Genomic DNA, 23158 nt, shown 5'->3' with positions numbered 1-23158 from the left:
CTTCCATTCCAATCCTGAGACCCGTCCTATAGCATGAGATGTGATATCTCAATGCTTATACCAAACCTGAGACCCTTCCTATAGCATGAGATGTGATATCCAACTACTTCCCATTCCAATCCTGAGACCCTTCCTATAGCATGAGATGTGATATCTCAATGCTTTTAATACCAAACCTGAGATCCTTCCTCTAACATGAAATGTGATATCCAACTCCTTCCCTTTCCAAACCTAAGAGCCTATCTATAGCATGAAATGTGATATCCAAGTCCTTCCCATTCCAACCCTTAGACCCTTCCTACAGCATGCAATATGATATCTCAATGATTCTAATAACAAACCTGAGACCCGTCCTATAACATGAGATGGTATATCCAACTCCTTCCCATTCCATTCCTGAGACACTTCCGATAGCAGAGATGTGATATCTCAATGCTTATACCAAACCTGAGACCCTTCCTATAACATGAGATGTGATATCCAAATCCTTCCCGTTCCAAACCTGAGACCCTTCCTTTAGCATGAGATGTGATATCCAGCTCCTTCCCATTCCAATCCTGAGACACTTCCGATAGCATGAGATGTGATATCTCAATGCTTCTAATATCAAAACTGAGACCCTCCCTATAGCATGATATGTGATATCTAAGTCCTTCCCATTCCAATCCTGAGACACTCCCTATAGCATGAGATGTGATATCCAACTCTTTCCCATTCCAATCCTGAGACCCTTCCTATAGCATGAGATATGATATCTCAATACTTCTAATACCAAACGTGAGATCCTTCCGATAACATGAGATGTGATATCCAAATCCTTCCCCTTCCAAACCTGAGACCCTCCCTTTAGCATGAGATGTGATATCCAACTCCTTCCCATTCCAATCCTGATACCCTTCTGATAGCATGAGATGTGATATCTCAATGCTTCTAATACCAAACCTGAGATCCTTCCGATAGCATGAGATGTGATATCTCAATGCTTCTAATACCAAACCTGAGATCCTTCCTATAACATGAGATGTGATATCCAAATCCTTCCCCTTCCAAACCTGAGACCCTCCCTTTAGCATGAGATGTGATATCCAACTCCTTCCCATTCCATTCCTGAGACCCTTCTGATAGCATGAGATGTGATATCTCAATGCCTCTAAAACCAAACCTGAGATCCTACCTCTAACATGAAATGTGATATCCAACTCTTTCCCCTTCCAAACCTGAGAGCCTTCCTATAGCATGAGATGTGATATCCAAGTCCTTCCCATTCCAATCCTGAGACCCTTCCTATAGCTTGAGATGTGATATCCAACTCCTTCCCATTCCAATTCTGAGACCCTTCCTATACTCTGAGACTTGATATCTCAATGCTTCTAATACCAAACCTGAGACCCGTAATATAACATGAGATGTGATATCCAAATCCTTCCCCTTCCAAACCTTAGACCCTTCCTTTATCATGAGATGTGATATCCAACTCCTTCCCATTCCAATCCTGAGACCCTTTCGATATCATGAGATGTGATATCTCAAAGCTTCTAATATCAAACTTGAGACCCTCCCTATAGCATGAGATGTGATATCCAAGTCCTTCCCATTCCAATCCTGAGACCCTTCATATAGCATGAGATGTGATATCTCAATGCTTCTAAAACCAAACCTGAGACCCTTCCTATAACATGAGATGGGAATATCCAACTCCTTCCCATTCCAATCCTGAGACCCTTCCGATAGCAGAGATGTGATATCTCAATGCTTATACCAAACCTGAGACCCTTCCTATGGCATGAGATGTGATATCCAACTCCTTGCCATTCAAATCCTGAGACCCTTCCTATAGCATGAGAAGGGATATCCAACTCCTTCCCAATCCAATCCTGAGACCCTTCCGATAGCAGAGACGTGATATCTCAATGCTTCTACCAAACCTGAGACCCTTCCTTTAGCATGAGATGTGATATCCAAATCCTTCACATTCCAATCCTGAGACCCTTCCTATAGCATGAGATGTGATATCTCAATGCTTCTAATACCAAACCTGAGATCCTTCCTATAGCATGAGATGTGATATCCAATTCCTTCCCATTCCAAACCTGAGACCCTTCCTATTGGATGAGATGTGATATCCAACTCCTTCCCATTCCAACCCTGAGACCCTTCCTATAGCATGAGATGTGATGTCTCAATGCTTCTAATACCAAACCTGAGATCCTTCCTATAACATGAGATGTGATATCCAACTCCTTCCATTCCAATCCTGAGACCCGTCCTATAGCATGAGATGTGATATCTCAATGCTTATACCAAACCTGAGACCCTTCCTATAGCATGAGATGTGATATCCAACTACTTCCCATTCCAATCCTGAGACCCTTCCTATAGCATGAGATGTGATATCTCAATGCTTCTAATACCAAACCTGAGATCCTTCCTCTAACATGAAATGGAATATCCAACTCCTTCCCTTTCCAAACCTAAGAGCCTATCTATAGCATGAGATGTGATATCCAAGTCCTTCCCATTCCAATCCTTAGACCCTTCCTACAGCATGCAATATGATATCTCAATGATTCTAATAACAAACCTGAGACCCGTCCTATAGCATGAGATATGATATCCAAGTCCTTCCCATTCCAATCCTGAGACCCTTCCTATAGCATGAAATGTGATATCCAACTCCTTCCCATTCCAACCTGAGACCCTTCCTATAGCATGAGATGGGATATCCAACTTCTTCCAAATCCAATACTGATACCCTTCCGATAGCATGAGATGTGATATCCCAATGCTTCTACCAAACCTGAGACCCATACTATGGCATGAGATGTGATATCAAACTCCTTCCCATTCCAATCCTGAGACCCTTCCTATAGCTTGAGGTGTGATATCCAACTCCTTCCCATTCCAATTCTGAGACCCTTCTTATACCATGAGACTTGATATCTCAATGCTTCTAATACCAAACCTGAGACCCGTCCTATAACATGAGATGTGATATCCAAATCCTTCCCCTTCCAAACCTTAGACCCTTCCTTTATCATGAGATGTGATATCCAACACCTTCCCATTCCAATCCTGAGACCCTTCCGATATCATGAGATTTGTTATCTCAATGCTTCTAATATCAAACTTGAGACCCTCCCTATAGCATGAGATGTGACATCCAAGTCCTTCCCATTCCAATCCTGAGACCCTTCCTATAGCATGAGATGTGATATCTCTATGCTTCTAATACCAAACCTGAGACCCTTCCTATAACATGAGATGGGATATCCAACTCCTTCCGATTCCAATCCTGAGACCCTTCCGATAGCAGAGATGTGATATCTCAATGCTTATACCAAACCTGAGAACCTTCCTATGGCCTGAGATGTCATATACAACTCCTTCCCATTCCAATCCTGAGACCCTTCCTTTAGCATGAGATGTGATATCTCAATGCTTATACCAAACCTGAGACCCTTCCTGTAGCATGAGATGTGATATCCAATTCCTTCCCATTCCAATCCTGAGACCCTTCCTATAGCATGAGATGTGATATCTCAATGCTTATACCAAACCTGAGAGCCTACCTATAGCATGAGATGTGATATCCAAGTCCATCCCATTCCAATCCTTAGACCCTTCCTACAGCATGCGATGTGATATCTCAATGATTCTAATACCAAACCAGAGACTCTTCCTATAACATGAGATGGGATATCCAACTCCTTCCCATTCCAATCCTGAGCCGCTTCCGATAGCTGAGATGTGATATCTCAATGCTTATACCAAACCTGAGACCCTTCCTATAACATGAGATGTGATATCCAACTCCTTCCCGTTCCAAACCTGAGACACTAACTATAGCATATGTGATATCCAACTCTTTCCCCTTCCAAACCTGAGAGCCTTCCTATAGCAAGAAAGTAATATCCAACTCCTACCCATTCCAATCCTGAGACCCTTCATATAGCAAGAGATGTGATATCCAAATCCTTCCCATTCCAATCCTGAGACCCTTCCTATAACATGAGATGTGATATCCAACTCCTTCCCATTCCAACCTGAGACACTTTCTATAGCATGAGAAGGGATATCCAACTCCTTCCCAATCCAATCCTGAGACCCTTCCGATAGCAGAGATGTGATATCTCAATGCTTATACCAAACCTGAGACCCTTCCTATGGCATGAGATGTGATATCCAACTCCTTGCCATTCAAATCCTGAGACCCTTCCTATAGCATGAGATGTGATATCTCTATGCTTCTAATACCAAACCTGAGACCCTTCCTATAACATGAGATGGGATATCCAACTCCTTGCCATTCAAATCCTGAGACCCTTCCTATAGCATCAGATGTGATATCTCAATGCTTATACCAAATCTGAGACCCTTCCTATAGCATGAGATGTGATATCCAATTCCTTCCCATTCCAATCCTGAGACACTTCCTATAGCATGAGATGTGATATCTCAATGCTTATACCAAACCTGAGAGCCTACCTATAGCATGAGATGTGATATCCAAGTCCATCCCATTCCAATCCTTAGACCCTTCCTACAGCATGCAATGTGATATCTCAATGATTCTAATACCAAACCAGAGACTCTTCCTATAACATGAGATGGGATATCCAACTCCTTCCCATTCCAATCCTGAGCCGCTTCCGATAGCAGAGATGTGATATCTCAATGCTTATACCAAACCTGAGACCCTTCCTATAACATGAGATGTGATATCCAACTCCTTCCCGTTCCAAACCTGAGACACTAACTATAGCATATGTGATATCCAACTCCTTCCCATTCCAAACATGAGACCCTTCCTATAGCAAGAAAGTAATATCCAACTCCTACCCATGCCAATCCTGAGACCCTTCCTATAGCAAGAGATGTGATATCCAAATCCTTCCCATTCAAATCCTGAGACCCTTCCTATAACATGAGATGTGATATCCAACTCCTTCCCATTCCAACCTGAGACACTTCCTATAGCATGAGAAGGGATATCCAACTCCTTCCCAATCCAATCCTGAGACCCTTCCGATAGCAGAGATGTGATATCTCAATGCTTATACCAAACCTGAGACCCTTCCTATGGCATGAGATGTGATATCCAAGTCCTTCCCAATCCAATCCTGAGACCCTTCCGATAGCAGAGACGTGATATCTCAATGCTTCTACCAAACCTGAGACCCTTCCTTTAGCATGAGATGTGATATCCAAATCCTTCACATTCCAATCCTGAGACCCTTCCTATAGCATGAGATGTGATATCTCAATGCTTCTAATACCAAACCTGAGATCCTTCCTATAACATGAGATGTGATATCCAATTCCTTACCATTCCAAACCTGAGACCCTTCCTATTGGATGAGATGTGATATCCAACTCCTTCCCATTCCAACCCTGAGACCCTTTCTATAGCATGAGATGTGATGTCTCAATGCTTCTAATACCAAACCTGAGATCCTTCCTATAACATGAGATGTGATATCCAACTCCTTCCATTCCAATCCTGAGACCCGTCCTATAGCATAAGATGTGATATCTCAATGCTTATACCAAACCTGAGACCCTTCCTATAGCATGAGATGTGATATCCAACTGCTTCCCATTCCAATCCTGAGACCCTTCCTATAGCATGAGATGTGATATCTCAATGCTTTTAATACCAAACCTGAGATCCTTCCTCTAACATGAAATGTGATATCCAACTCCTTCCCTTTCCAAACCTAAGAGCCTATCTATAGCATGAAATGTGATATCCAAGTCCTTCCCATTCCAACCCTTAGACCCTTCCTACAGCATGCAATATGATATCTCAATGATTCTAATAACAAACCTGAGACCCGTCCTATAACATGAGATGGTATATCCAACTCCTTCCCATTCCATTCCTGAGACACTTCCGATAGCAGAGATGTGATATCTCAATGCTTATACCAAACCTGAGACCCTTCCTATAACATGAGATGTGATATCCAAATCCTTCCCGTTCCAAACCTGAGACCCTTCCTTTAGCATGAGATGTGATATCCAGCTCCTTCCCATTCCAATCCTGAGACACTTCCGATAGCATGAGATGTGATATCTCAATGCTTCTAATATCAAAACTGAGACCCTCCCTATAGCATGATATGTGATATCTAAGTCCTTCCCATTCCAATCCTGAGACACTCCCTATAGCATGAGATGTGATATCCAACTCTTTCCCATTCCAATCCTGAGACCCTTCCTATAGCATGAGATATGATATCTCAATACTTCTAATACCAAACGTGAGATCCTTCCGATAACATGAGATGTGATATCCAAATCCTTCCCCTTCCAAACCTGAGACCCTCCCTTTAGCATGAGATGTGATATCCAACTCCTTCCCATTCCAATCCTGATACCCTTCTGATAGCATGAGATGTGATATCTCAATGCTTCTAATACCAAACCTGAGATCCTTCCGATAGCATGAGATGTGATATCTCAATGCTTCTAATACCAAACCTGAGATCCTTCCTATAACATGAGATGTGATATCCAAATCCTTCCCCTTCCAAACCTGAGACCCTCCCTTTAGCATGAGATGTGATATCCAACTCCTTCCCATTCCATTCCTGAGACCCTTCTGATAGCATGAGATGTGATATCTCAATGCCTCTAAAACCAAACCTGAGATCCTACCTCTAACATGAAATGTGATATCCAACTCTTTCCCCTTCCAAACCTGAGAGCCTTCCTATAGCATGAGATGTGATATCCAAGTCCTTCCCATTCCAATCCTGAGACCCTTCCTATAGCTTGAGATGTGATATCCAACTCCTTCCCATTCCAATTCTGAGACCCTTCCTATACTCTGAGACTTGATATCTCAATGCTTCTAATACCAAACCTGAGACCCGTAATATAACATGAGATGTGATATCCAAATCCTTCCCCTTCCAAACCTTAGACCCTTCCTTTATCATGAGATGTGATATCCAACTCCTTCCCATTCCAATCCTGAGACCCTTTCGATATCATGAGATGTGATATCTCAAAGCTTCTAATATCAAACTTGAGACCCTCACTATAGCATGAGATGTGATATCCAAGTCCTTCCCATTCCAATCCTGAGACCCTTCATATAGCATGAGATGTGATATCTCAATGCTTCTAAAACCAAACCTGAGACCCTTCCTATAACATGAGATGGGAATATCCAACTCCTTCCCATTCCAATCCTGAGACCCTTCCGATAGCAGAGATGTGATATCTCAATGCTTATACCAAACCTGAGAGCCTACCTATAGCATGAGATGTGATATCCAAGTCCATCCCATTCCAATCCTTAGACCCTTCCTACAGCATGCAATGTGATATCTCAATGATTCTAATACCAAACCAGAGACTCTTCCTATAACATGAGATGGGATATCCAACTCCTTCCCATTCCAATCCTGAGCCGCTTCCGATAGCAGAGATGTGATATCTCAATGCTTATACCAAACCTGAGACCCTTCCTATAACATGAGATGTGATATCCAACTCCTTCCCGTTCCAAACCTGAGACACTAACTATAGCATATGTGATATCCAACTCCTTCCCATTCCAAACATGAGACCCTTCCTATAGCAAGAAAGTAATATCCAACTCCTACCCATGCCAATCCTGAGACCCTTCCTATAGCAAGAGATGTGATATCCAAATCCTTCCCATTCAAATCCTGAGACCCTTCCTATAACATGAGATGTGATATCCAACTCCTTCCCATTCCAACCTGAGACACTTCCTATAGCATGAGAAGGGATATCCAACTCCTTCCCAATCCAATCCTGAGACCCTTCCGATAGCAGAGATGTGATATCTCAATGCTTATACCAAACCTGAGACCCTTCCTATGGCATGAGATGTGATATCCAAGTCCTTCCCAATCCAATCCTGAGACCCTTCCGATAGCAGAGACGTGATATCTCAATGCTTCTACCAAACCTGAGACCCTTCCTTTAGCATGAGATGTGATATCCAAATCCTTCACATTCCAATCCTGAGACCCTTCCTATAGCATGAGATGTGATATCTCAATGCTTCTAATACCAAACCTGAGATCCTTCCTATAACATGAGATGTGATATCCAATTCCTTACCATTCCAAACCTGAGACCCTTCCTATTGGATGAGATGTGATATCCAACTCCTTCCCATTCCAACCCTGAGACCCTTTCTATAGCATGAGATGTGATGTCTCAATGCTTCTAATACCAAACCTGAGATCCTTCCTATAACATGAGATGTGATATCCAACTCCTTCCATTCCAATCCTGAGACCCGTCCTATAGCATAAGATGTGATATCTCAATGCTTATACCAAACCTGAGACCCTTCCTATAGCATGAGATGTGATATCCAACTGCTTCCCATTCCAATCCTGAGACCCTTCCTATAGCATGAGATGTGATATCTCAATGCTTTTAATACCAAACCTGAGATCCTTCCTCTAACATGAAATGTGATATCCAACTCCTTCCCTTTCCAAACCTAAGAGCCTATCTATAGCATGAAATGTGATATCCAAGTCCTTCCCATTCCAACCCTTAGACCCTTCCTACAGCATGCAATATGATATCTCAATGATTCTAATAACAAACCTGAGACCCGTCCTATAACATGAGATGGTATATCCAACTCCTTCCCATTCCATTCCTGAGACACTTCCGATAGCAGAGATGTGATATCTCAATGCTTATACCAAACCTGAGACCCTTCCTATAACATGAGATGTGATATCCAAATCCTTCCCGTTCCAAACCTGAGACCCTTCCTTTAGCATGAGATGTGATATCCAGCTCCTTCCCATTCCAATCCTGAGACACTTCCGATAGCATGAGATGTGATATCTCAATGCTTCTAATATCAAAACTGAGACCCTCCCTATAGCATGATATGTGATATCTAAGTCCTTCCCATTCCAATCCTGAGACACTCCCTATAGCATGAGATGTGATATCCAACTCTTTCCCATTCCAATCCTGAGACCCTTCCTATAGCATGAGATATGATATCTCAATACTTCTAATACCAAACGTGAGATCCTTCCGATAACATGAGATGTGATATCCAAATCCTTCCCCTTCCAAACCTGAGACCCTCCCTTTAGCATGAGATGTGATATCCAACTCCTTCCCATTCCAATCCTGATACCCTTCTGATAGCATGAGATGTGATATCTCAATGCTTCTAATACCAAACCTGAGATCCTTCCGATAGCATGAGATGTGATATCTCAATGCTTCTAATACCAAACCTGAGATCCTTCCTATAACATGAGATGTGATATCCAAATCCTTCCCCTTCCAAACCTGAGACCCTCCCTTTAGCATGAGATGTGATATCCAACTCCTTCCCATTCCATTCCTGAGACCCTTCTGATAGCATGAGATGTGATATCTCAATGCCTCTAAAACCAAACCTGAGATCCTACCTCTAACATGAAATGTGATATCCAACTCTTTCCCCTTCCAAACCTGAGAGCCTTCCTATAGCATGAGATGTGATATCCAAGTCCTTCCCATTCCAATCCTGAGACCCTTCCTATAGCTTGAGATGTGATATCCAACTCCTTCCCATTCCAATTCTGAGACCCTTCCTATACTCTGAGACTTGATATCTCAATGCTTCTAATACCAAACCTGAGACCCGTAATATAACATGAGATGTGATATCCAAATCCTTCCCCTTCCAAACCTTAGACCCTTCCTTTATCATGAGATGTGATATCCAACTCCTTCCCATTCCAATCCTGAGACCCTTTCGATATCATGAGATGTGATATCTCAAAGCTTCTAATATCAAACTTGAGACCCTCACTATAGCATGAGATGTGATATCCAAGTCCTTCCCATTCCAATCCTGAGACCCTTCATATAGCATGAGATGTGATATCTCAATGCTTCTAAAACCAAACCTGAGACCCTTCCTATAACATGAGATGGGAATATCCAACTCCTTCCCATTCCAATCCTGAGACCCTTCCGATAGCAGAGATGTGATATCTCAATGCTTATACCAAACCTGAGACCCTTCCTATGGCATGAGATGTGATATCCAACTCCTTGCCATTCAAATCCTGAGACCCTTCCTATAGCATGAGAAGGGATATCCAACTCCTTCCCAATCCAATCCTGAGACACTTCCGATAGCAGAGACGTGATATCTCAATGCTTCTACCAAACCTGAGACCCTTCCTTTAGCATGAGATGTGATATCCAAATCCTTCACATTCCAATCCTGAGACCCTTCCTATAGCATGAGATGTGATATCTCAATGCTTCTAATACCAAACCTGAGATCCTTCCTATAGCATGAGATGTGATATCCAATTCCTTCCCATTCCAAACCTGAGACCCTTCCTATTGGATGAGATGTGATATCCAACTCCTTCCCATTCCAACCCTGAGACCCTTCCTATAGCATGAGATGTGATGTCTCAATGCTTCTAATACCAAACCTGAGATCCTTCCTATAACATGAGATGTGATATCCAACTCCTTCCATTCCAATCCTGAGACCCGTCCTATAGCATGAGATGTGATATCTCAATGCTTATACCAAACCTGAGACCCTTCCTATAGCATGAGATGTGATATCCAACTACTTCCCATTCCAATCCTGAGACCCTTCCTATAGCATGAGATGTGATATCTCAATGCTTCTAATACCAAACCTGAGATCCTTCCTCTAACATGAAATGGAATATCCAACTCCTTCCCTTTCCAAACCTAAGAGCCTATCTATAGCATGAGATGTGATATCCAAGTCCTTCCCATTCCAATCCTTAGACCCTTCCTACAGCATGCAATATGATATCTCAATGATTCTAATAACAAACCTGAGACCCGTCCTATAGCATGAGATATGATATCCAAGTCCTTCCCATTCCAATCCTGAGACCCTTCCTATAGCATGAAATGTGATATCCAACTCCTTCCCATTCCAACCTGAGACCCTTCCTATAGCATGAGATGGGATATCCAACTTCTTCCAAATCCAATACTGATACCCTTCCGATAGCATGAGATGTGATATCCCAATGCTTCTACCAAACCTGAGACCCATACTATGGCATGAGATGTGATATCAAACTCCTTCCCATTCCAATCCTGAGACCCTTCCTATAGCTTGAGGTGTGATATCCAACTCCTTCCCATTCCAATTCTGAGACCCTTCTTATACCATGAGACTTGATATCTCAATGCTTCTAATACCAAACCTGAGACCCGTCCTATAACATGAGATGTGATATCCAAATCCTTCCCCTTCCAAACCTTAGACCCTTCCTTTATCATGAGATGTGATATCCAACACCTTCCCATTCCAATCCTGAGACCCTTCCGATATCATGAGATTTGTTATCTCAATGCTTCTAATATCAAACTTGAGACCCTCCCTATAGCATGAGATGTGACATCCAAGTCCTTCCCATTCCAATCCTGAGACCCTTCCTATAGCATGAGATGTGATATCTCTATGCTTCTAATACCAAACCTGAGACCCTTCCTATAACATGAGATGGGATATCCAACTCCTTCCGATTCCAATCCTGAGACCCTTCCGATAGCAGAGATGTGATATCTCAATGCTTATACCAAACCTGAGAACCTTCCTATGGCCTGAGATGTCATATACAACTCCTTCCCATTCCAATCCTGAGACCCTTCCTTTAGCATGAGATGTGATATCTCAATGCTTATACCAAACCTGAGACCCTTCCTATAGCATGAGATGTGATATCCAATTCCTTCCCATTCCAATCCTGAGACCCTTCCTATAGCATGAGATGTGATATCTCAATGCTTATACCAAACCTGAGAGCCTACCTATAGCATGAGATGTGATATCCAAGTCCATCCCATTCCAATCCTTAGACCCTTCCTACAGCATGCGATGTGATATCTCAATGATTCTAATACCAAACCAGAGACTCTTCCTATAACATGAGATGGGATATCCAACTCCTTCCCATTCCAATCCTGAGCCGCTTCCGATAGCTGAGATGTGATATCTCAATGCTTATACCAAACCTGAGACCCTTCCTATAACATGAGATGTGATATCCAACTCCTTCCCGTTCCAAACCTGAGACACTAACTATAGCATATGTGATATCCAACTCTTTCCCCTTCCAAACCTGAGAGCCTTCCTATAGCAAGAAAGTAATATCCAACTCCTACCCATTCCAATCCTGAGACCCTTCATATAGCAAGAGATGTGATATCCAAATCCTTCCCATTCCAATCCTGAGACCCTTCCTATAACATGAGATGTGATATCCAACTCCTTCCCATTCCAACCTGAGACACTTTCTATAGCATGAGAAGGGATATCCAACTCCTTCCCAATCCAATCCTGAGACCCTTCCGATAGCAGAGATGTGATATCTCAATGCTTATACCAAACCTGAGACCCTTCCTATGGCATGAGATGTGATATCCAACTCCTTGCCATTCAAATCCTGAGACCCTTCCTATAGCATGAGATGTGATATCTCTATGCTTCTAATACCAAACCTCAGACCCTTCCTATAACATGAGATGGGATATCCAACTCCTTGCCATTCAAATCCTGAGACCCTTCCTATAGCATCAGATGTGATATCTCAATGCTTATACCAAATCTGAGACCCTTCCTATAGCATGAGATGTGATATCCAATTCCTTCCCATTCCAATCCTGAGACACTTCCTATAGCATGAGATGTGATATCTCAATGCTTATACCAAACCTGAGAGCCTACCTATAGCATGAGATGTGATATCCAAGTCCATCCCATTCCAATCCTTAGACCCTTCCTACAGCATGCGATGTGATATCTCAATGATTCTAATACCAAACCAGAGACTCTTCCTATAACATGAGATGGGATATCCAACTCCTTCCCATTCCAATCCTGAGCCGCTTCCGATAGCAGAGATGTGATATCTCAATGCTTATACCAAACCTGAGACCCTTCCTATAACATGAGATGTGATATCCAACTCCTTCCCGTTCCAAACCTGAGACACTAACTATAGCATATGTGATATCCAACTCCTTCCCATTCCAAACATGAGACCCTTCCTATAGCAAGAAAGTAATATCCAACTCCTACCCATGCCAATCCTGAGACCCTTCCTATAGCAAGAGATGTGATATCCAAATCCTTCCCATTCAAATCCTGAGACCCTTCCTATAACATGAGATGTGATATCCAACTCCTTCCCATTCCAACCTGAGACACTTCCTATAGCATGAGAAGGGATATCCAACTCCTTCCCAATCCAATCCTGAGACCCTTCCGATAGCAGAGATGTGATATCTCAATGCTTATACCAAACCTGAGACCCTTCCTATGGCATGAGATGTGATATCCAAGTCCTTCCCAATCCAATCCTGAGACCCTTCCGATAGCAGAGACGTGATATCTCAATGCTTCTACCAAACCTGAGACCCTTCCTTTAGCATGAGATGTGATATCCAAATCCTTCACATTCCAATCCTGAGACCCTTCCTATAGCATGAGATGTGATATCTCAATGCTTCTAATACCAAACCTGAGATCCTTCCTATAACATGAGATGTGATATCCAATTCCTTACCATTCCAAACCTGAGACCCTTCCTATTGGATGAGATGTGATATCCAACTCCTTCCCATTCCAACCCTGAGACCCTTTCTATAGCATGAGATGTGATGTCTCAATGCTTCTAATACCAAACCTGAGATCCTTCCTATAACATGAGATGTGATATCCAACTCCTTCCATTCCAATCCTGAGACCCGTCCTATAGCATAAGATGTGATATCTCAATGCTTATACCAAACCTGAGACCCTTCCTATAGCATGAGATGTGATATCCAACTGCTTCCCATTCCAATCCTGAGACCCTTCCTATAGCATGAGATGTGATATCTCAATGCTTCTAAAACCAAACCTGATATCCTTCCTCTAACATGAAATGTGATATCCAACTCTTTCCCTTTCCAAACCTAAGAGCCTATCTATAGCATGAGATGTGATATCCAAGTCCTTCCCATTCCAACCCTTAGACCCTTCCTACAGCATGCAATATGATATCTCAATGATTCTAATAACAAACCTGAGACCCGTCCTATAACATGAGATGGGATATCCAACTCCTTCCCATTCCAATCCTGAGACACTTCCGATAGCAGAGATGTGATATCTCAATGCTTATACCAAACCTGAGACCCTTCCTATAACATGAGATGTGATATCCAAATCCTTCCCGTTCCAAACCTGAGACCCTTCCTTTAGCATGAGATGTGATATCCAGCACCTTCCCATTCCAATCCTGAGACACTTCCGATAGCATGAGATGTGATATCTCAATGCTTCTAATATCAAAACTGAGACCCTCCCTATAGCATGATATGTGATATCTAAGTCCTTCCCATTCCAATCCTGAGACCCTCCCTATAGCATGAGATGTGATATCCAACTCCTTCCCATTCCAATCCTGAGACCCTTCCTATAGCATGAGATATGATATCTCAATACTTCTAATACCAAACGTGAGATCCTTCCGATAACATGAGATGTGATATCCAAATCCTTCCCCTTCCAAACCTGAGACCCTCCCTTTAGCATGAGATGTGATATCCAACTCCTTCCTATTCCAATCCTGAGACTCTTCTGATAGCATGAGATGTGATATCTCAATTCTTCTAATACCAAACCTGAGATCCTTCCGATAGCATGAGATGTGATATCTCAATGCTTCTAATACCAAACCTGAGATCCTTCCTATAACATGAGATGTGATATCCAAATTCTTTCCCTTCCAAACCTGAGACCCTCCCTTTAGCATGAGATGTGATATCCAACTCCTTCCCATTCCATTCCTGAGACCCTTCTGATCGCATGAGATGTGATATCTCAATGCCTCTAATACCAAACCTGAGATCCTACCTCTAACATGAAATGTGATATCCAACTCTTTCCCCTTCCAAACCTGAGAGCCTTCCTATAGCATGAGATGTGATATCCAAGTCCTTCCCATTCCAATCCTGAGACCCTTCCTATAGCTTGAGATGTGATATCCAACTCCTTCCCATTCCAATTCTGAGACCCTTCCTATACTATGAGACTTGATATCTCAATGCTTCTAATACCAAACGTGAGACCCGTAATATAACATGAGATGTGATATCCAAATCCTTCCCCTTCCAAACCTTAGACCCTTCCTTTATCATGAGATGTGATATCCAACTCCTTCCCATTCCAATCCTGAGACCCTTCCAATATCATGAGATGTGATATCTCAAAGCTTCTAATATCAAACTTGAGACCCTCCCTATAGCATGAGATGTGATATCCAAGTCCTTCCCATTCCAATCCTGAGACCCTTCCGATAGCAGAGATGTGATATCTCAATGCTTATACCAAACCTGAGATCCTTCCTATAACATGAGATGTGATATCCAACTCCTTCCCATTCCAATCCTGAGACACTTCCTATAGCATGAGATGTGATATCTCACTGCTTATACCAAACCTGAGACCCTTCCTATAGCATGAGATGTGATATCCAACTCCTTCCCATTCCAATCCTGAGACCCTTCCTATAGCATGAGATGTGATATCTCAATGCTTCTAATACCAAACCTGAGATCCTTCCGATAGCATGAGATGTGATATCTCAATGCTTCTAATACCAAACCTGAGATCCTTCCTATAACATGAGATGTGATATCCAAATCCTTCCCCTTCCAAACCTGAGACCCTCCCTTTAGCATGAGATGTGATATCCAACTCCTTCCCATTCCATTCCTGAGACCCTTCTGATAGCATGAGATGTGATATCTCAATGCCTCTAATACCAAACCTGAGATCCTACCTCTAACATGAAATGTGATATCCAACTCTTTCCCCTTCCAAACCTGAGAGCCTTCCTATAGCATGAGATGTGATATCCAAGTCCTTCCCATTCCAATCCTGAGTCCCTTCCTATAGCTTGAGATGTGATATCCAACTCCTTCCCATTCCAATTCTGAGACCCTTCCTATACTCTGAGACTTGATATCTCAATGCTTCTAATACCAAACCTGAGACCCGTAATATAACATGAGATGTGATATCCAACTCCTTCCCATTCCAATCCTGAGACCCTTCTGATAGCATGAGATGTGATATCTCAATGCTTCTAATACCAAACCTGAGATCCTTCCGATAGCATGAGATGTGATATCTCAATGCTTCTAATACCAAACCTGAGATCCTTCCTATAACATGAGATGTGATATCCAAATCCTTCCCCTTCCAAACCTTAGACCCTTCCTTTATCATGAGATGTGATATCCAACACCTTCCCATTCCAATCCTGAGACCCATCCTATAGCATGAGATGTGATATCTCTATGCTTCTAATACCAAACCTGAGACCCTTCCTATAACATGAGATGGGATATCCAACTCCTTCCCATTCCAATCCTGAGCCGCTTCCGATAGCTGAGATGTGATATCTCAATGCTTATACCAAACCTGAGACCCTTCCTATAACATGAGATGTGATATCCAGCTCCTTCCCGTTCCAAACCTGAGACACTAACTATAGCATATGTGATATCCAACTCTTTCCCCTTCCAAACCTGAGAGCCTTCCTATAGCAAGAAAGTAATATCCAACTCCTACCCATTCCAATCCTGAGACCCTTCATATAGCAAGAGATGTGATATCCAAATCCTTCCCATTCCAATCCTGAGACCCTTCCTATAACATGAGATGTGATATCCAACTCCTTCCCATTCCAACCTGAGACACTTCCTATAGCATGAGAAGGGATATCCAACTCCTTCCCAATCCAATCCTGAGACCCTTCCGATAGCAGAGATGTGATATCTCAATGCTTATACCAAACCTGAGACCCTTCCTATGGCATGAGATGTGATATCCAACTCCTTGCCATTCAAATCCTGAGACCCTTCCTATAACATGAGATGTGATATCTCTATGCTTCTAATACCAAACCTGAGACCCTTCCTATAACATGAGATGGGATATCCAACTCCTTCCCATTCCAATCGTGAGACCCTTCCGATAGCAGAGATGTGATATCTCAATGCTTATACCAAACCTGAGAACCTTCCTGTTGCCTGAGATGTCATATACAACTCCTTCCCATTCCAATCCTGAGACCCTTCCTTTAGCATGAGATGTGATATCTCAATGCTTATACCAAATCTGAGACCCTTCCTATAGCATGAGATGTGATATCCAATTCCTTCCCATTCCAATCCTGAGACCCTTCCTATAGCATGAGATGTGATATCTCAATGCTTATACCAAACCTGAGAGCCTACCTATAGCATGAGATGTGATATCCAAGTCCATCCCATTCCAATCCTTAGACCCTTCCTACAGCATGCGATGTGATATCTCAATGATTCTAATACCAAACCAGAGACTCTTCCTATAACATGAGATGGGATATCCAAATCCTTCCCATTCCAATCCTGAGCCGCTTCCGATAGCAGAGATGTGATATCTCAATGCTTATACCAAACCTGAGACCCTTCCTATAACATGAGATGTGATATCCAACTCCTTCCCGTTCCAAACCTGAGACACTAACTATAGCATATGTGATATCCAACTCCTTCCCATTCCAAACATGAGACCCTTCCTATAGCAAGAAAGTAATATCCAACTCCTACCCATGCCAATCCTGAGACCCTTCCTATAGCAAGAGATGTGATATCCAAATCCTTCCCATTCAAATCCTGAGACCCTTCCTATAACATGAGATGTGATATCCAACTCCTTCCCATTCCAACCTGAGACACTTCCTATAGCATGAGAAGGGATATCCAACTCCTTCCCAATCCAATCCTGAGACCCTTCTGATAGCAGAGATGTGATATCTCAATGCTTATACCAAACCTGAGACCCTTCCTATGGCATGAGATGTGATATCCAAGTCCTTCCCAATCCAATCCTGAGACCCTTCCGATAGCAGAGACGTGATATCTCAATGCTTCTACCAAACCTGAGACCCTTCCTTTAGCATGAGATGTGATATCCAAATCCTTCACATTCCAATCCTGAGACCCTTCCTATAGCATGAGATGTGATATCTCAATGCTTCTAATACCAAACCTGAGATCCTTCCTATAACATGAGATGTGATATCCAATTCCTTACCATTCCAAACCTGAGACCCTTCCTATTGGATGAGATGTGATATCCAACTCCTTCCCATTCCAACCCTGAGACCCTTTCTATAGCATGGGATGTGATGTCTCAATGCTTCTAATACCAAACCTGAGATCCTTCCTATAACATGAGATGTGATATCCAACTCCTTCCATTCCAATCCTGAGACCCGTCCTATAGCATGAGATGTGATATCTCAATGCTTATACCAAACCTGAGACCCTTCCTATAGCATGAGATGTGATATCCAACTGCTTCCCATTCCAATCCTGAGACCCTTCCTATAGCATGAGATGTGATATCTCAATGCTTCTAAAACCAAACCTGATATCCTTCCTCTAACATGAAATGTGATATCCAACTCTTTCCCTTTCCAAACCTAAGAGCCTATCTATAGCATGAGATGTGATATCCAAGTCCTTCCCATTCCAACCCTTAGACCCTTCCTACAGCATGCAATATGATATCTCAATGATTCTAATAACAAACCTGAGACCCGTCCTATAACATGAGATGGGATATCCAACTCCTTCCCATTCCAATCCTGAGACACTTCCGATAGCAGAGATGTGATATCTCAATGCTTATACCAAACCTGAGACCCTTCCTATAACATGAGATGTGATATCCAAATCCTTCCCGTTCCAAACCTGAGACCCTTCCTTTAGCATGAGATGTGATATCCAGCACCTTCCCATTCCAATCCTGAGACACTTCCGATAGCATGAGATGTGATATCTCAATGCTTCTAATATCAAAACTGAGACCCTCCCTATAGCATGATATGTGATATCTAAGTCCTTCCCATTCCAATCCTGAGACCCTCCCTATAGCATGAGATGTGATATCCAATTCCTTCCCATTCCAATCCTGAGACCCTTCCTATAGCATGAGATATGATATCTCAATACTTCTAATACCAAACGTGAGATCCTTCCGATAACATGAGATGTGATATCCAAATCCTTCCCCTTCCAAACCTGAGACCCTCCCTTTAGCATGAGATGTGATATCCAACTCCTTCCTATTCCAATCCTGAGACTCTTCTGATAGCATGAGATGTGATATCTCAATTCTTCTAATACCAAACCTGAGATCCTTCCGATAGCATGAGATGTGATATCTCAATGCTTCTAATACCAAACCTGAGATCCTTCCTATAACATGAGATGTGATATCCAAATTCTTTCCCTTCCAAACCTGAGACCCTCCCTTTAGCATGAGATGTGATATCCAACTCCTTCCCATTCCATTCCTGAGACCCTTCTGATCGCATGAGATGTGATATCTCAATGCCTCTAATACCAAACCTGAGATCCTACCTCTAACATGAAATGTGATATCCAACTCTTTCCCCTTCCAAACCTGAGAGCCTTCCTATAGCATGAGATGTGATATCCAAGTCCTTCCCATTCCAATCCTGAGACCCTTCCTATAGCTTGAGATGTGATATCCAACTCCTTCCCATTCCAATTCTGAGACCCTTCCTATACTATGAGACTTGATATCTCAATGCTTCTAATACCAAACGTGAGACCCGTAATATAACATGAGATGTGATATCCAAATCCTTCCCCTTCCAAACCTTAGACCCTTCCTTTATCGTGAGATGTGATATCCAACTCCTTCCCATTCCAATCCTGAGACCCTTCCAATATCATGAGATGTGATATCTCAAAGCTTCTAATATCAAACTTGAGACCCTCCCTATAGCATGAGATGTGATATCCAAGTCCTTCCCATTCCAATCCTGAGACCCTTCCGATAGCAGAGATGTGATATCTCAATGCTTATACCAAACCTGAGATCCTTCCTATAACATGAGATGTGATATCCAACTCCTTCAAATTCCAATCCTGAGACACTTCCTATAGCATGAGATGTGATATCTCACTGCTTATACCAAACCTGAGACCCTTCCTATAGCATGAGATGTGATATCCAACTCCTTCCCATTCCAATCCTGAGACCCTTCCTATAGCATGAGATATGATATATCAATACTTCTAATACCAAACGTGAGATCCTTCCGATAACATGAGATGTGATATCCAAATCCTTCCCCTTCCAAACCTGAGACCTTCCCTTTAGCATGAGATGTGATATCCAACTCCTTCCCATTCCAATACTGAGACCCTTCTGATAGCATGAGATGTGATATCTCAATGCTTCTAATACCAAACCTGAGATCCTTCCGATAGCATGAGATGTGATATCTCAATGCTTCTAATACCAAACCAGAGATCCTTCCTATAACATGAGATGTGATATCCAAATCCTTCCCCTTCCAAACCTGAGACCCTCCCTTTAGCATGAGATGTGATATCCAACTCCTTCCCATTCCATTCCTGAGACCCTTCTGATAGCATGAGATGTGATATCTCAATGCCTCTAATACCAAACCTGAGATCCTACCTCTAACATGAAATGTGATATCCAACTCTTTCCCCTTCCAAACCTGAGAGCCTTCCTATAGCATGAGATGTGATATCCAAGTCCTTCCCATTCCAATCCTGAGTCCCTTCCTATAGCTTGAGATGTGATATCCAACTCCTTCCCATTCCAATTCTGAGACCCTTCCTATACTCTGAGACTTGATATCTCAATGCTTCTAATACCAAACCTGAGACCCGTAATATAACATGAGATGTGATATCCAACTCCTTCCCATTCCAATCCTGAGACCCTTCTGATAGCATGAGATGTGATATCTCAATGCTTCTAATACCAAACCTGAGATCCTTCCGATAGCATGAGATGTGATATCTCAATGCTTCTAATACCAAACCTGAGATCCTTCCTATAACATGAGATGTGATATCCAAATCCTTCCCCATCCAAACCTGAGACCCTCCCTTTAGCATGAGATGTGATATCCAACTCCTTCCCATTCCATTCCTGAGACCCTTCTGATAGCATGAGATGTGATATCTCAATGCCTCTAATACCAAACCTGAGATCCTACCTCTAACATGAAATGTGATATCCAACTCTTTCCCCTTCCAAACCTGAGAGCCTTCCTATAGCATGAGATGTGATATCCAAGTCCTTCCCATTCCAATCCTGAGACCCTTCCTATAGCTTGAGATGTGATATCCAACTCCTTCCCATTCCAATTCTGAGACCCTTCCTATACTCTGAGACTTGATATCTCAATGCTTCTAATACCAAACCTGAGACCCGTAATATAACATGAGATGTGATATCCAAATCCTTCCCCTTCCAAACCTTAGACCCTTCCTTTATCATGAGATGTGATATCCAACTCCTTCCCATTCCAATCCTGAGACCCTTCCGATATCATGAGATGTGATATCTCAAAGCTTCTAATATCAAACTTGAGACCCTCCCTATAGCATGAGATGTGATATCCAAGTCCTTCCCATTCCAATCCTGAGACCCTTCCTATAGCATGAGATGTGATATCTCAATGCTTCTAATACCAAACCTGAGACCCTTCCTATAACATGAGATGGGAATATCCAAACTCCTTGCCATTCAAATCCTGAGACCCTTCCTATAGCATAAGAAGGGATATCCAACTCCTTCCCAATCCAATCCTGAGACCCTTCCGATAGCAGAGACGTGATATCTCAATGCTTCTACCAAACCTGAAACCCTTCCTTTAGCATGAGATGTGATATCCAAATCCTTCACATTCCAATCCTGAGACCCTTCCTATAGCATGAGATGTGATATCTCAATGCTTCGAATACCAAACCTGAGATCCTTCCTATAGCATGAGATGTGATATCCAATTCCTTCCCATTCCAAACCTGAGACCCTTCCCATTGGATGAGATGTGATATCCAACTCCTTCCCATTCCAACCCTGAGACCCTTCCTATAGCATGAGATGTGATGTCTCAATGCTTCTAATACCAAACCTGAGATCCTTCCTATAACATGAGATGTGATATCCAACTCCTTCCATTCCAATCCTGAGACCCGTCCTATAGCATGAGTTGTGATATCTCAATGCTTATACCAAACCTGAGACCCTTCCTATAGCATGAGATGTGATATCTCAATGCTTCTAATACCAAACCTGAGATCCTTCCTCTAACATGAAATGTGATATCCAACTCCTTCCCTTTCCAAACCTAAGAGCCTATCTATAGCATGAGATGTGATATCCAAGTCCTTCCCATTCCAATCCTTAGACCCTTCCTACAGCATGCAATATGATATCTCAATGATTCTAATAACAAACCTGAGACCCGTCCTATAGCATGAGATATGATATCCAAGTCCTTCCCATTCCAATCCTGAGACCCTTCCTATAACATGAAATGTGATATCCAACTCCTTCCCATTCCAACCTGAGACCCTTCCTATAGCATGAGATGGGATATCCAACTTCTTCCAAATCCAATACTGATACCCTTCCGATAGCATGAGATGTGATATCCCAATGCTTCTACCAAACCTGAGACCCATACTATGGCATGAGATGTGATATCAAACTCCTTCCCATTCCAATCCTGAGACCCTTCCTATAGCTTGAGGTGTGATATCCAACTCCTTCCCATTCCAATTCTGAGACCCTTCTTATACCATGAGACTTGATATCTCAATGCTTCTAATACCAAACCTGAGACCCGTCCTATAACATGAGATGTGATATCCAAATCCTTCCCCTTCCAAACCTTAGACCCTTCCTTTATCATGAGATGTGATATCCAACTCCTTCCCATTCCAATCCTGAGACCCTTCCGATATCATGAGATTTGTTATCTCAATGCTTCTAATATCAAACTTGAGACCCTCCCTATAGCATGAGATGTGACATCCAAGTCCTTCCCATTCCAATCCTGAGACCCTTCCTATAGCATGAGATGTGATATCTCTATGCTTCTAATACCAAACCTGAGACCATTCCTATAACATCAGATGGGATATCCAACTCCTTCCCATTCCAATCCTGAGACCCTTCCGATAGCAGAGATGTGATATCTCAATGCTTATACCAAACCTGAGACCCTTCCTATGG

Source organism: Ambystoma mexicanum, chromosome 12, assembly GCF_040938575.1.
Source record: "Ambystoma mexicanum isolate Mex_15411 chromosome 12, UKY_AmexF1_1, whole genome shotgun sequence".
Lineage (NCBI taxonomy): Eukaryota > Metazoa > Chordata > Amphibia > Caudata > Ambystomatidae > Ambystoma > Ambystoma mexicanum.
The sequence above is the reverse complement of the archived record's forward strand: the minus strand, read 5'-3'. Positions refer to the sequence as shown.